This window comes from Salmo salar, chromosome ssa19 (genome assembly GCF_905237065.1).
Source record: "Salmo salar chromosome ssa19, Ssal_v3.1, whole genome shotgun sequence".
In the NCBI taxonomy this organism is placed as follows: domain Eukaryota; kingdom Metazoa; phylum Chordata; class Actinopteri; order Salmoniformes; family Salmonidae; genus Salmo; species Salmo salar.
Window position 1 is genome coordinate 64,571,993 of NC_059460.1, and position 16,385 is coordinate 64,588,377.

The following is a 16,385-nucleotide window of genomic DNA, read 5'->3' on the forward strand; positions in this document are numbered from 1 at the left end:
GAACTGGGAAATCTCAGACTTTCTGGGAACATACGTTTTTTGAACCGTCATCCAACTCGGAATTCCAAGTTGGGAACTCAGGCCTCTTTCTAGAGCTCCGACCTGAAGATCACTGACTTCATGATTCAAACTTTTTTCCAGAGTTCCCAGTTGTCTTGAAAGCACCATAAATCCAGAGAATGGCAGACTTTAATGACAAAGTTTCATGACAAAATTTGCCCACAAGAAGGACCGTCGCGCCACCTTCCTGTTCAAGTGAGCACAAAATGTATTGTATGCTGCTGCATAAATGATGTAATATGCCAGGAAGATATATATACTGTAGCTAAGAACGTAATACTAAGTGTATGTTGTGTAGTAAGCTATTAGTAGCCCATGTGCCTTACCCGAATAATTTGGTCCCTTTCCCCCTCAGAACTTAGCCTACTGTTCTGACTTGGTAGTGCACATGTAGCCTATAGCCTGTTTTAGAGAAATGTCATCATTGTATATTGTAAGAGCTCTCTTTGTCTGCTTATATGCCTCCTTTATTTATTATATGGTTCTGACTTGGTGTACAGGGAGAATACTGTAAGAATGGCCCATGTTCTGAATTATGCCGCTGTACGTTTAAAAAGTATTGAACAAATAACTATATTGACTAAGTCCATCTTGGCTCACTCATGAATGTCTTTATCGATATTACAGATTGCCTCTTATTTGCTCATTATTCCCTTATGGCATAGTTTGTACATCTCAATTGTTATAGGCCCATTGCTTATATAGGTCTATCTCATTAGTATCTTATTCATAATTTTAGGCAATGTTGGAATGATTTCATTGTTTTGCTTACTTTGTGCATTATAATTAGCTCATGTGCTTTTCTTGACGAGGAGGAGATACTAAATAATGTTGTTGGGTCTGTAACCATGTTTGCCAGTTACAGTCTCTTCCCATTCAAATGTTTGTTTTTAACTAGAAGTTCAGTAATAGACCCATGTAATTCCAGTTGATATTGCGAGGGTTGTTTTGCTATGGTTTTTAAAACGGCAGTACATGAGGCTGAATGAACTGTTTCGCTGCCAGACAAGGCTCCACTGATAGCCAGGTGTGGCATTGGTAAGGATTCACTTCATGGTGCTGAAAAGAAAGCTCTGCTGTTGGGACAGCTTTATGTAGACCCTAACAGTTTTTGGGCACCATTTGTCACCGTTATAGTGCAATTAATGTATTGTTCAGTATTGTGTAGTGGCTTTGCTGGCATGCAACCCCCCAAAAATGTTGAGTTTGCTCCACGAAGATTTACATGCTAAAATTGTCACTGGACATACTACAGTGCCTTCAGAAAGTATTTACACCCCTTGACTTTTTCCACATTTTGTTGTGTTACAGCCTGAATTTAAAATAGATTAAATTGAGATTTTGTGTCACTGGCCTACAAACTTATACCCCATAATGTCAAAGTGGAATTATGGTTTTAGACATTTTTTTTTATTAATTAAAAATGAAAAGCTGAAATATCTTGAGTCAATAAGTATTCAACCCATTTGTTATGGCAAGTCTAAATAAGTTGTATGGACTGTTTAACATGACTTTTTTTTATGACTACCTCATCTCTGTACCTCACACATCTGTAAGGTCCGTCAGTCGAACAGTGAATTTCAAACACAGATTCAACCACAAAGACCACATTTTTGGTACTCTGTGTCTCAGTGAAAGGGGAGTCCATTCTACTCAGGAGCACTTCAAGTTTCCATGTCCACAGAGTTTACACACAGAGGAATATCGCTGCTCATTTTGCAGCTCCTCTTGATGTAGACTCCGGATTTGGATACTAGAAGCCCTCCTGAGTAGAATGGACCAAACCTTTACTGCAACAGAACATACAGAAAATTGTGTACTGTGCAATATATATGCCCAATATAAGAAAACGATTGGATTTAGGCTGATAGGTCACTCTTTAAGGGCCTTAAAATGAGCAGCCATGCTTCTCTGGATATTAACTCTGTGGATTTAGAAGCTAGAAGTGCTCCTGAGTATAATGGACACCCCTTTTACTGCAACACAAGATACAGAAAAGTGTGTAAGTGGAATAAATGATAGGAGTACACATACAAAACACATTGTTGACCATTTTGGCTTGAACAACAAAAAAACGATAACTAGTAGAAAATACATCGATAATTGTGCATCATTTTCAACCTAATTATTACACACGATGGGACTCTTATTCTGAAGGATTCCAAAAATCCCTGACCCGGAACAATTGATTTATTACTGGCTTGTGACGACCACTCAACAGCGCTTTGATCGAGTGAAGCTTACATCGAGAGGTGGTGAGCGACTGCGGGTTTTCATCCCGAAACCTGAAGAAAATACAATTTAAAAACGCTTATGACCAGTATATTAGCATCACAGCTGAGATTCTAAGGTTAAACCTTCAAGAAGAATACGTCAAGTTCACCTAAAGAAGCAAGTAATCCAGACAGGGAAGCTACCAAGCGAATGTCCAAGAGACTGCCAGCTAGCTAACGTAGCTAGCTTGGATCAGAAGAATCCTAAACCACGATCTGGTGTGAAAACATTGCTATTTTGTATCGACTTATTCTCTGTGTAGCTACAAAGTAGCCAGCCAGGGAATACAATCAGAAACCAAGGTATATTTTAATGTTGGGCCGCCTTACTCTAGCTTTCCAGTTTGCGATGTCAATTACTATTAGCGTTAGTTAGCATGGCAGTTCTCAGTCATTGAGATTAATACAGGCTAAACGAATTATTTGGGACTCCCTAAAAACACTCAACTAAGATACAGCTACGACCGGAAGTGACCATCGGTAGCAGGTTAGGAGAGCATTTTCGCTAACCCTAACCCTTTTCCTAACATTAACCTAGCTAGTTTATTATACTAACCTTCAACGTTAATTCTCCAAACATGCAGCTTGAGTTCTCCTAACCTGCTACGAAAAAGTAACTTCCTGTTGTAGGTGTATCAAATTGTCTCCAATTATTTGCTGAATAATATTTAGTTTTGTAACTTGATTTTGTGAAAGCTTGCTTCTTGGCCATGTTGAAACAACAGCCCAGCTCTGGTGGGCAAAAAACCTCCAACTGGACTCCAGGCCCTGCCAGTATGACTTCCACGGCCAGTGGGATCAACAACAGAGCACAGGTTGGGAGGTGAGTGAAATTAGAATGTCCAGATAGGAAAGGCTGGGGATTTTATCATGGCTTCAAGGCCTACCGGTCAAAGCATGTGTAGCTTGTTGTGGTGGGAAATGGGATTTCGTTGATGGGCCTGTGAAAATATATTGTGCGTGATTGACAAATACCTATGGAAGCTATTTCAAGGCACCAAGAAAAGGTAATGTCATCTATCAGCAGACAAGAGGTTACTAAATACCACGCCCACTATGCCACACCCACTATGCTGCTAGCACTGTCTCTGGTCCACACTCCAGCACAGTAGGTGGCGGTAATGTACCAATAACGTTGGATGCCACCCTCCGAAAACCCCACCGAAGGAGGCTGCTAGCTAGCTTAGGGGACACCGGTGCACTATGGGAGACTCTCAATTGCCTACTCCTCGCGCCCTCTGTCCTTTCTCCTTGCTTCTTTCTCAACACCCATTAGATGAGAAAGCCAGAGGTCCCTCCTCCCTGACCACCTTCAATGGGGTTTGAGAAGGTGAGGAGAGACACAAGGAGTATGAAATTGCGATTCTCCCAGTGTCTTTCACCCCCCCCCTCAATTAAATCCATTAAAGGAGCAATCTAGTGTTGTTACATCACATTTCTATACAGGATAGCTATTGTTTCTTGAAGTATGACTTACTGTGAGATAGTACTGTAAGTCATAGAGTTTGGCATTTTTGAACACCTGTAACTGCCATTTCCTGCAATCTACAGCAAAAAATATATACTGTGTTAGGGTGTGGTGCCTGGCCTTAAATGGTGACAAATAAAAACAATTGTATTTATGTTTTTACATAGTGGCGCAGCTAGTCCACAAGGTGGTGCAGTGCCCCTCTTAAAGTCTTTGGGGAGAAGCCTGCAATAGCTGTATATTAAAGGTCCTCAACAGTGGAACTCATGTTTTCTGTCAAATTGGATGATATTTGGATAAAACCAGTTGAAATTAGGGTGACCTAAGTATGAGCGATGACTGTAGCTGGTACTTTGATTAAGTTACTGGTCCCATCCCCTATGTCAAACACTTGGATTGAGGAGGCAGGCATTACCATCCATTTTTAAATGTACACCAATGGTAGCATGTTATCTTTACTAATGTAAGTATGTACTGCCTTGAAGGAAAATTCAGCCCAAAACCACTCATTCCTATAATTTAGTTTTACATAACACTAATATGTAAAGAACAATATTTTTGTCAACAAGTGTTTCCTGTTGTCGTTATAATAAAGTTGAAAGCAACGTGAGAATCGCTGTGGAAATCTGTTAAACCCTCTTTTATATTACACATTTCTCGAGGTAGGAATATCACAAAAATATGATCAATGGCTTATTCAAGAGAAGACATCCTCCTGTGTTATGACATAGGCCAGTATTGAAATCTGACATGTATGATAGACGTTTTTGCAATCTAAAAGTCATATTCCTATTAATTTTCAGCGTAGTGAGAGTGGCTTTTTCGCAATGCGACGTCATACTGGCCAAAGTTATGCCTGCTTGAACGGCAATAGCTCAAATACACATGACAACATGAAATGACCCAGGGAATCGAAAAAACATCACTCAGAGATGCACAAAAACAATATAACATTCAAAATGGGTAAATCTTTATTTTTAAACCGTCATCACGTGCGCCTACACCTTGCTTTGGCCTTGTTTACAAAGATACTGGTAACCTTTCATCTGTGGTGTGACTGTTAGCTAGCAAGCTACTTGCCGGCAAAATCACGCTGTGCTGTGACTGGATGCCAGAGTGTAAATTTAACGTTACACTATTTTCTGAAGAAATCCAACAGCAGTCTGCTTTTCATTTCGGGGGGACAGGCTGCACCGAAAATTACAGTCGTGTGTGCAGTGTACATTTAGAGCAAAATTGCTTCATCAATTCGGGAGAACGTTTGATGGGTCTTACCAGGAAGCTAATACGGATGCTGTTATTATTTCACTTTCCAGCTCCTTTTCTCTTTTCACTATCTTAAAGCAGACATTAAAGAACATTCAACATCTACTCTGTCTGCACAGCTTCCCAGGCAACATCCGCAGCAGGAAGGCTGTCATACAAAATCAGATTTCCCAAAGCAACATAGACAGGCTCCTGGATCTCCTCTTCAACCAGGCCACCCTTGATCCAGCGCCATATGTGGGGAAGCTGTGCGAGCTGTCCATCCCAGGACCCCTGTCTGCCCAGTGTGAGGCCTGACAAGTAGGAGGCCATAGCTGGATTTGTCTCCCACTTCAATACCCACCTGCTTCAAGATGTCTACTATTATCGACTACAGCTCGGCCTTCTATACCATAGTGCCCGATAGAAAGCTCATGACCCTGGGTCTGAATTCCTCCCTATGCAACTGGATCCTGGACTTCCTGAAGGGCCTCCCCATGGTGGTGAAGGTAGGCAACAATACCTCCTCGACACTGGTTTTCAACATGGGGGCCCAACAAGGGTTTGTCCTCTCCCCTCCTGTATTCCCTGTATACCCACAACTACGTATACTCACACAGTTACAACTCCATCGTCAAGTTCGCTGATGAAACAACAGTAGTAGGCTTGATTGCCAAAAATGACGAGACAGCCTACAGGGAGGAGGTAGGCACTCTAAAGGCGCGATGCCAGGTAAACAACCTCTCCCTTAACGGTAGCAAAATAAAGGAGCTGATTGTAGACTTCAGGAGGAACCAGGCTGGACATGCCCCCATCTTTATCAACGGGGCTGCTGTGGAGATGGTAAATAACTCTACCACCACGGATCGCAAGGCTCTTCAGAGGGTGATACAGTTTAAGTCGGAAGTTTACATACACCTTAGCCAAATACATTGAAACTCAGTTTTTCACAATTCCTGAAATTTAATCCAAGTAAAAATTCCTTGTCTTAGGTCAGTTAGGATCACCACTTTATTTTAAGAATGTGACATTTCTGAATAATTGTAGTGATTTTAAAAATAATATTTAAAAAAATAATATATATTTTAGCTTTTATTTCTTTCATCACATTCCCAGTGGGTCAGAAGTTTACAAACTCAATTACTATTTGGTAGCATTGCCTTTAAATTGTTTAACTTGGGTCAAATGTTTCAGGTAGCCTTCCACAAGCTTCCCACAATAAGTGGGGTACATTTTGGCCCATTCCTCCTGACAGAGCTGGTGTAACTGAGTCAGGCTTGTAGGCCTCCTTGCTCGCACACACTTTTTCAGTTCTTCCCACACATTTTCTATGGGATTGAAGTCAGGGCTTTGTGATGGCCACTCCAATACCTTGACTTTGTTGTCCTTAAGCCATTTTGCCACAACTTTGGAAGTGTGCTTGGGGTCATTGTCCATTTGGAAGACCCATTTGCGACCAAGCTTGAACTTCCTGACTGATGTCTTGATGTTGCTTCAATATATCCACATAGTTTTCCTGCCTCATGATGCCATCTATTTTGTGAATTGCACAAGTCCCTCATGCAGCAAAGCACCCCTACAACATGATGCTGCCACCCCCGTGCTTCACGGTTGGGATGGTGTTCTTTGGCTTGCAAGCCTCCCCCTTTTTCCTCCAAACTTAACGATGGTCATTATGACCAAACAGTTCCATTTTTGTTTCATCAGACCAGAGGACATTTCTCCAAGAAATACGATCTTTGTCCCAATGTGCAGTTGCAAACCGTAGTCTGGCTTTTTTATGGCAGTTTTGGAGCAGTGGCTCCTTGCTGAGCGGCCTTTCAGGTTATGTCTATAGGACTCGTTTTACTGTGGATATAGATACTTTTGTACCGGTTTCCTCCAGCATCTTCACACAGTCCTTTGCTGTTCTGGGATTTATTTGCACTTTTCACACCAAAGTACGTTCATCTCTAGGAGACAGAACATGTCCCCTTCCTGAGCGGTATGACGGCTGCGTGGTCCCATGGTGTTTATACTTGCGTACTATTGTTTGTACAGATGAACGTGGCACCTTCAGGCGTTTGGAAATTGTTCCCAAGGATGAACACGACTTGTGGAGGTCTACAATTTTCTTTCTGAGGTCTTTGCCGATTTTCCCATGATGTCAAGCGAAGAGGCACTGAGTTTGAAGGTAGGCCTTGAAATGCATCTACAGGTACACCTCCAATTGACTCAAATGATGTCAATTAGCCTATCAGAAGCTTCTAAAGCCATTTACATAATTTTCTAGAATGTTCCAAGCTGTTTAAATGCACAAAACTATAGTTTGTTAACAAGACATTTGTGGAGTGGTTAAAAAAAGAGTTATGACTCCAACCTAAGAGTATGTAAACTTCCGACTTCAACCGTATGTGCAGCCGAACGCACCATTGCCCTACAGGACACCTACAACACCAGGTGTCACAGGAAGGCAAAGAAGATTATCAGGGACCCAAGCCACCCCTTGTCTCCCTGCTTCAATCTGACGCGGGCAGTACAGGAGCATCATGGCAAAAATGAAGGCTGGCCAATAGTTTATACCATCAGACTGCTGAATAGCCACCGCTGGTCACCTACCACTCCACCCTCCCCGCTGATACACACCCTATGGACATTCACCCTCAACGGTCACTTACCTTACCTGCTTCTCCCCTATGGACATTCTCTCTCCTGCTGCCCCCTATGGCATTTTACTCTGCACCCACCCCAATGACATTCATCACTGTTAGTTGTGACAATGTGCATTACTTTTTTATTTTATTTATTTCAGTTGGTCCCTACACCCCCTCAATGGTGCTGCTCCCCCTAAGATCATTGCCCCCCACCCTCTCAAGTCTTTACTCTGCCTCCACCCCAATGGATATTTTATTTATTCAACACTGCCATAGTTTTGTATGTTGTGCTATTTCTATTGTTTTTATTGCCATATTCATTTTATCCCACTTAGACTTGCATGTTGGAGCTTGAAGCCTAAGATTTTAAATGTACCCTGCACTCACACATGCAACCCTGTACATGTGTCACGGCTCTCTCTCCTTGGTGAGGATCAAAAGGACCCGTCAGCTAGGTCAATGGCTGACAGATAGCCAAACTCTCTCTCCTGGGGGAGTTGACTTAACCGGATCGTAAATACCTGGCAGAAACTCTCCCTTTGGCTTTGAAGTATTGAGAATGGAATGTCTGAGTACAACAGAGAGGGACTAAGCCAAAACTTTGAACATTGGGACAATATATTACAATATCAAGATGTTGGGAATTATGATATATGGAAAATAAGTCAATTTTGTGATGTCATTAAACTTATCAGAAATAAGTTACAATGGAAACATTGTAACTAAGAGCTTTCACAATGTGTATATCAGATTTACATCTAAATGTTGTAGAACGTATATGAATAAATATAGCAATGTGATTTTATCCATCTAAATGAGAATTGGCACAAATTTTACACGAAAAACAATCAGTAGCCACGCCCAAGTGAGCTCAGAGTTCGTGTCAACATGATTGAACCGCCTTTCTGGCCAGAGTGCTTTAAAGGACTTGTAACAAAATTTACAGTAGACCAAGCAGGTGTACGGTGTAAGCCGGATGTCATAAAATGGTTAAAACTACAAGACCAGAAAATGGTAAGACCTTCAAACTCTCAACGAGTGAAGAAGTTGAAGACTAGACCAAAACATTCCCACTCTGCAGCTGGTATGTAAAGTAGTCTAGGACAATTGACCAAGACAAGAGGGAAGGACAAAACTCTCTCACCATCATAGATACCTCGGAGGTATCTTCTAACGGACATCTACGTGCAGATCCCACTGTGCACCTTTTGACGTATCTATTCTAACTAACACTCCAAGACAGAGGCCTACAACTAAGGATTGACCTCTGGTGGACAACCAGAGACTTGCATCGAACTACTCGCCATAAACAGTTGTTTCAACAGAGAGACGACAGAGAAATACATCTACGTGTAAATATATGTTGCACTTCTAATCCGAATGAGTTGTTGTTGGGGTGCTAAATATTTATATTTATTTATTTTCTCTCTCTCTCTCTCTCTCTCGCTCTCTCGCTCTTTATCCCCCCCCCCCTTCCACAGTGTAGAAGCTGTCATATTGGGTTAGTCCACTAGGGACTTTTCATTTTATGTTAGTAATCGATAACCTATACCGTGTATGTATTTCTGTGTGATTATTTAGTTTGGCTTATTTATTTACTAACTATTTATGAATAGCTGATTCATCACTCAGGCTAGGTTTCTTGCGGATTAAGATATTTGTGACGTTCAGAATGAGACTGAGGTAATAATTGGCTGTATTGATGTAAGAGATCTATGCATCTTTAGAGTTTAAGTCGGGAGATGGGGCACCACTGGAAAAGTTGTTTAAAGAGTGACTAAGTTCCTAATGAGTTAATTGTTACATGATTAATTTAATCAAGTAATAACTAAACGGACTAGGTCATTATTTGATAAATAGCAGTCATCATATTAATGGTAGTCATGACACGTGACTTAAACACTCAATCTGAATCCTGCTTGATTGAAGCGGGGTACGTGGGTCCCCCTCCCCATCAATCTCTAGTTTGTTGCGCTTCCTAAAGCCAAAGTAATTCACTTTTACTTGGTTTGATATCACATTTAGTTGCTTTGTATTTTTTTTAAGCATTTGGGTGGGCGATGAGTGTTATTTATCAATGGTACCTGCACACTTTAAAGGCCGGATCCCAATATTAGGCTTATGGAAAAAACATATTTTTATGTCAAATGATGTCTAACCATTATTTCTCATGAGTGTTCACGTTGATCAATATTTCTGCTATTCAGACCTATTGTAAATTATCAAATAAATATATATATATATATATATATATATATATATACATACAATTCTGAACATATTGTCATATATAATGCTAATGTAGAGGCACCAATACATTGTCCAGTACACTTATTGTATGCTGTTTTCATGTACATTCCCTTATGTCTAATCTTCTAAGATGACCCAGGCTTTACTAATTCTTGTGAAGAAGCTTATCAGTGAACTGTATTCTGTAATTAGTTACAAATCAATGGAAATGCAATTGTGTATTGCTGCTGTTTGTCTGCTATCCAACAGTCCATGATCAGCTCTGTTGACCATGTGAGCATTTTGCAGAGAAGATGGGTTGAGGCCTACTATTTAGGCTCGTAATGACATGTAGCCCATTGTTTACCTTGTTACCTGGCAGTGAACACAAGGGTGTATCAAAGAGCTGTTAGTCAAGGTGAGCTCATGAATATAAGATCCCTGCCCACTCAGCCTGTTCTTTCAGGCTTCCTGATAGTTAAAGATAGGAGAGGTTACAATTCCTTAAATTCAGAGCATTTTAATAGTGTAAAAAATGGTATGTCTTACCCCATCAGAACCCAAAGCAAGTTTTGTTTTACTCCATTACTTACTCCATCCATGAGATCAAAATAACACAAATGTTAAGCTATACAGTGTTTGTTTACAATTGCATGGTCTACAAACATTGTATAGATTCACTTTTTTATTTATTATTTTGATCTCATGGATGGTCAGTCATTGCCTCCATATGTGAGAGTCCTTACTTCTATGTATTTGACAGTGGTTACGTTTCTTCTGCCCCATTTCTTAGCCGTTTACCAAATGAAGTGGCGAGGTGTACGCTTTGTTTTTGTTTGAATCCCAGATTGACCCATTAATAAGTGGTCGACTTGCAGGACTATTCAATCAATCAAATGTATTTATATAGCCATTTTTTACAACAGCAGTTGTCACAAAGTGCTAATACAGAAACTTATCCTAAAACCCCAGAGTGCAAGGAAAAACTCCCTAGGGAGGGACCAGGCTCTGAGGGGTGGCAAGTCCTCTTCTGACTGAGCCTGGTGGAGATTCTAAGAGTACATGGCCATCAAGGCCAGATCATTCTTCAAGATGTTTAACCATTCATTGAAGACCAGTAGGGTCAAATAATAATCAGTAGTTGTAAAGGGTGCAAGAGGTCAGCACCCCAAGACCTCAAGAGTTACTGGGAGTTGGCTTTTCATAGCTGAGCATTTAGAGGTCGAGACAGCATGTCCGGGGGGGGTCAGGCTTCCATAGCCGCAGGTAGAACAGCAGAAACTGGATCAGCAGCACGAACAGGTGGACTAGGGATGTGGACAGCCAGGAGTTGTCAGGCAAGGTAGTCCTGAGGCATGGTCTTAGGGCTCAGGTCCTCCAGGAGGGGACAGAGAGATTTAGAGGGAGCATATCTAAGATCACACAGGACACCAGATAAGACAAGAGAATTACACCAGATATAAGACTGACCCTAGCCCCCCGGCACATAGACTATTGCAGCATAGATACAGGAGACTGAGACTTGGAGGGGGGCAGGGACACTGGCCCCTTCCAAAGTTACAACCAGGCAGGATATGACCCCACCCACTTTGGCAAAGCATAGACCGCACACCACCAAGGGAAATCAGTGGGCCACAAACTTATTACCCAGAGACCAGGCTGAATATCGCCCACAAAGATCTCTCCACCGCGCGAGTCCAAGGACAGGAAGGATGGAAGAGCGTGAGCAAGCCAGTGACTCAGCCCAGGTAATATGGTCAGAGGCAGAGAATCCCAGTGAAGATAGGAAAGCCGGCCAGGCAGAGACAACAAGGGTGGTTTGTCACTCCAGTGCCTTGCCGTTCACCTTCGCACCCCTGGGCCAGACTACACTCAATCATAGGACCTACTGAAGAGATGAGTCTTCAGTAAAGACTTAATTGTCGAGACCAAGTCTCCAGCTCTCACATGGATTGGCAGACCATTCAATAAAAATGTAGCTCTATAGGAGAAAGCCCTGCCTCCAGCGGTTTGCTTAGATATTCTGCATATTGGAATAGGATCCAGTAGACAGCTGGAATGTTTAGAGGCAATTACTTAAAAAGAAAATTGGCGGTGCAACTGCATCTAGGGTATTACACAAGGTTTAGGTCCTTGGTGGTTACTGATTTTTGTACTCCGACGTCCTTGGGTAGGTGGAGTCTGGAAGTGCATTGAGGAATTTTTGCGTTAGAGAATTTATAATGCGGTTTTTGATAGTCATGGGTTGGGGTCGAAGCACATTATTTGTTGTGATTGCAAACGTAATAACGTGGTCCGACGATCCAGAATTATGAGGGAAAAACATTTAGATCGACAATGTCTATTCCACGGGACAAAACTAGATCTATGGTATAATTGTGGCAATATTTATTTTATTTCACCTTTTATTTAACTAGGTAGGCCAGTTGAGAACAAGTTCTCATTTACAACCGTTACCTGGCCAAGATGAAGCAAAGCAGTGCGACACAAACAACAACACAGAGTTACACATGGAATAAACAAACGTACAGTCAATAACACAATAGAAAAAAGTCTATATACAGTGTGTGCAAATGGCATAAGGAGGTAAGGCAATAAATAGGGCATAGTAGCGAAGTAATTACAATTTAGCAAATCAAAATTGGAGTGATAGATGTGCAGATGATGATGTGCAAGTAGAAATACTGGTGTGCAAAACAGTAAATAAAAACAATATGGGGATGGGGTAGGTTGGATGGGCTATTTACAGATGGGCTGTGTACAGCTGCAGCGATCGGTAAGCTGCTCAGATAGCTGATGCTTAAAGTTAGTGAGGGAGATAAGTCTCCAACTTCAGCGTTTTTTTATTAATGAAAAAAAATGTTTTTTTTGCAATTTGTTCCAGTCATTGGCAGCAGAGAACTGGAAGGAAAGGCGGCAATGGCGGAGGTGTTGGCTTTGGGGATGACCAGTGAGATATACCTGCTGGAGCGCATGCTACGGGTGGGTGTTGTTATGGTGACCAGTGAGCTGAGATAAGGCGGCGCTTTACACAGCAAAGACTTATAGATGACCTGGAGCCAGTGGGTCTGGCGACGAATATGTAGCGAGGGCCAGCCGACGAGAGCATACAGGTCGCAGTTGTGGGTAGTATATGGGGCTTTGGTGACAAAACGGATGGCACTGTGATAGACTGCATCCAGTTTGCTGAGTAGAGTGTTGGAGGCTATTTTGTAAATGACATCGCCGAAGTCGAGGATCAGTAGGATTGTTCGTTTTGCGAGGGTATGTTTGGCAGCGTGAGTGAAAGATGCTTTGTTGTGAAATAGGAAGCCAATTCTAGATTTAATTTTGGATTGGAGATGTTTAATATGAGTATGGAAGGAGAGTTTACAGTCTAACCAGACACCTAGGTATTTGTAGTTGTCCACATATTCTAAGTCAGAACTGTCCAGAGTAGTGATGCTGGACAGGCAGCGATCGGTTGAAGAGCATGCATTTAGTTTTACTTGCATTTAAGAGCAGTTGGAGGCCACGGAAGGAGTGTTGTATGGCATTGAAGCTCATTTGGAGGTTTGTTAACACAGTGTCCAAAGAAGGGCCAGATGTATACAGAATGGTGTCATCTGCGTAGAAGTGGATCAGGGAATCACCCGCAGCCAGAGCGACATCGTTGATATATACAGAGAAAAGAGTCGGTCCGAGAAATGAACCCTCTGGTACCCCCATAGAGACTGCCAGAAGTCCGGACAACAGGCCCTCCGATTTGACACAATAAACTCTATCAGAGAAGTAGTTGGTGAACCAGGCGAGACAGTCATTTGAGAAACCCAAGGCTGTTGAGTCTGCTGATAAGAATACAGTGATTGACAGAGTTGAAAGCCTTGGCCAGGTCAATGAAGATGGCTGCACAGTACTGTCTTTTATTGATGGTGGTTATGTTATCGTTTAGTACCTTGAGTGTGGCAGAGGTGCACCCATGACCAGCTTGGAAACCGGATTGCACAGCGGAGAAGGTATGATGGGTTCGAAATAGTCAGTGATCTGTTTGTTATCTTGGCTTTTGAAGACTTTAGAAAGGCAGGGCAGGATGGATATAGGTCTGTAACAGTTTGGGTCTAGAGTGTCACCCCCTTTGAAGAGGGGGATGACCGCGGCAGCTTTCCAATCTTTGGGGATCTCGGACGATTCGAAATAGAGGTTGAACAGACTGGTAATAGGGGTTGCAACAATGGCGGCGGATAATTTCAGAAAGAGAGGGTCCATATTGTCTAGCCCAGCTGATTTGTACGGGTCCAGGTTTTGCAGCTCTTTCAGAACATCAGCTATCTGGATTTGGGTGAAGGAGAAATGGGGGAGGCTCGGGCAAGTATATGTGGGGGTTGCGGAGCTGTTGGCCGGGGGTAGGGGTAGCCAGGAGGAAAGCATGGCCAGCCGTAGAGATGCTTATTGAAATTCTCGATTATCGTGGATTTATCAGTGGTGTCAGTGTTTCCTAGCCTCAGTGCAGTGGGCAGCTGGGAGGAGGTGCTCTTGTTCTCCATGGACTTTACAGTGTCCCAAAACTTTTTGGAGTTAGAGCTACAGGATCCAAATTTCTGTTAGGAAAGCAAAGGCTAGCTTTTTCAAACTGACTGCGTGTATTGGTTCCTGACTTCCCTGAACAGTTACATATCGTGGGGACTATTCGATGCTAGTGCAGTCCGCCACAGGATGTTTTTGTGTTGGTCGAGGGCAGTCAGGTCTGGAGTGAACCAATTTCTAAATCTGTTCTTAGTTCAACATTTTTTGAATGGGGCATGCTTATTTAAGATGGTGAGGAAAGCACTTTTAAAGAGCAACGGAGGCATCCTCTACTGACAGGATGAGGTCCATATCCTTTCCAGGATACCCGGGCCAGGTTGATTAGAAAGGCCTGCTCGCAGAAGTGTTTTAGGGAGCGTTTGACCGTGATGACGGGTGGTCGTTTTAACGCGGACCCATAGCGGTGATCGCTGAGATCCTGATTTGAAAACAGCAGAGGTGTATTTGGAGGGCAAGTTGGTCAGGATAATATCTATGAGGGTGCCCATGTTTACGGATTTAGGGATGTACCTGGTGGGCTCCTTGATAATTTGTGTGAGATTGAGGGCATCTAGTTTAGATTGTAGGACTGCCGGTGTGTTAAGCATATCCCAGTTTGGGTCACCTAACAGAATGAACTCTGAAGGTAGATTTGGGTGCAATCAATTCACATATGGTGTCCAGGGCACAGCTGGGAGCTGAGGGGGGTCTATAACAGGCGGCAACAGTGAGAGACTTATTTCTGGAGAGATTAATTTTTTTAAATTAGAAGCTCGAACTGTTTGGGCATAGCCCTGGAAAGAATGACAGAACTTTGCAGGCTATCTCTGCAGTAGATTGCAACTCCTCCCCCTTTGGCAGTTCTATCTTGACGGAAAATGTTGTAGTTGGGAATGGAAATCTCAGAATTTTTGGTGGCTTTCCTAAGCCAGGATTCAGACACGACAAGGACATCAGGGTTGGTGGAGTGTGCTAAAGCAGTGAGTAAAACTAACTTAGGGAGGAGGCTTCTGATGTTAACATGCATGAAACTAAGACTTTTACGGTTACAGAAGTCAACAAATGAGAGCGCCTGGGGACACGCAGGGCCTGGGTTAACCTCCACATCACCCGAGGAACAGAGGAGGAGTAGGATGAGGGTACGGCTAAAGGCTATCAAAACTGGTTGTTTAGTGCGTTGGGGACAGAGAATAAAAGGAGCAGATTTCTGGGCGTGGTAGAATAGATTCAGGGAATGATGTACAGACGGGTATGGTAGGGTGCGGGTACAGTGGAGGTAAACCTAGGCATTGAGTGACGATAAGAGAGGTTGCATCTCTGGATGCACTAGTTATGCTGGGTGAGGTCACCGCATGTGTGGGAGGTGGGACAAATGAGGTATCTGACACATGTTGAGTGGGACTAGGGGCTCCGCAGTGAACTAAAACAATGATAACTATCCTAAACAACAGTATACAAGGCATATTGACATTAGAGAGTAACATAAAGCGAGGCATAAAGCAATCACAGGTGTTGATTGGGAGAGAGGAGTCGATGATGGTTCCGAATGCTTTTTGGAGTGGGTCTGAGGACTTCTCCGTGAATATTGAAGTCACCAAAGATTTGAATTATCTGCCATGACTTCAAGATCTAATAGAATTCATTGAACTCAGTGAGGAACACTGTATATGGCCCAGGAGGCCTGTAAACAGTAGCTATAAAAAGTGATTGGGTAGGCTGCACAGATTTCATGACTAAAGACAAAAAAGCTGTTTTTTAAAAATATAAATTTGCTGTCACAAATGGTAGCAACACCTCCACTTTTGAGGGATGCGCTGAGGATATGATCACAAGTGTAACCAGGTGGAGAGGCCTCATTTAACTCATCAGGCTTAAGCCATGTTTGTCAGGCCAATCACATCAAGTTTATGATTAGTTCATTGACTATGACTGCCT

General features: G+C 42.5%; 1 pseudogene across 1 annotated transcript in view; it reads left to right on the forward strand.

The window, feature by feature from the left end:
- The first annotated feature begins 2,262 nt into the window (after nucleotides 1-2,262).
- The window catches only part of LOC106579060 (ataxin-2-like protein), an 83,206-nt pseudogene continuing 69,083 nt past the window's right edge, over nucleotides 2,263-16,385 (forward strand). Inside the window, exon 1 of the transcript XR_006760770.1 lies at nucleotides 2,263-3,156. The product of XR_006760770.1 is annotated as an ataxin-2-like protein (transcript). The remainder of the gene's footprint in view (nucleotides 3,157-16,385) is intronic.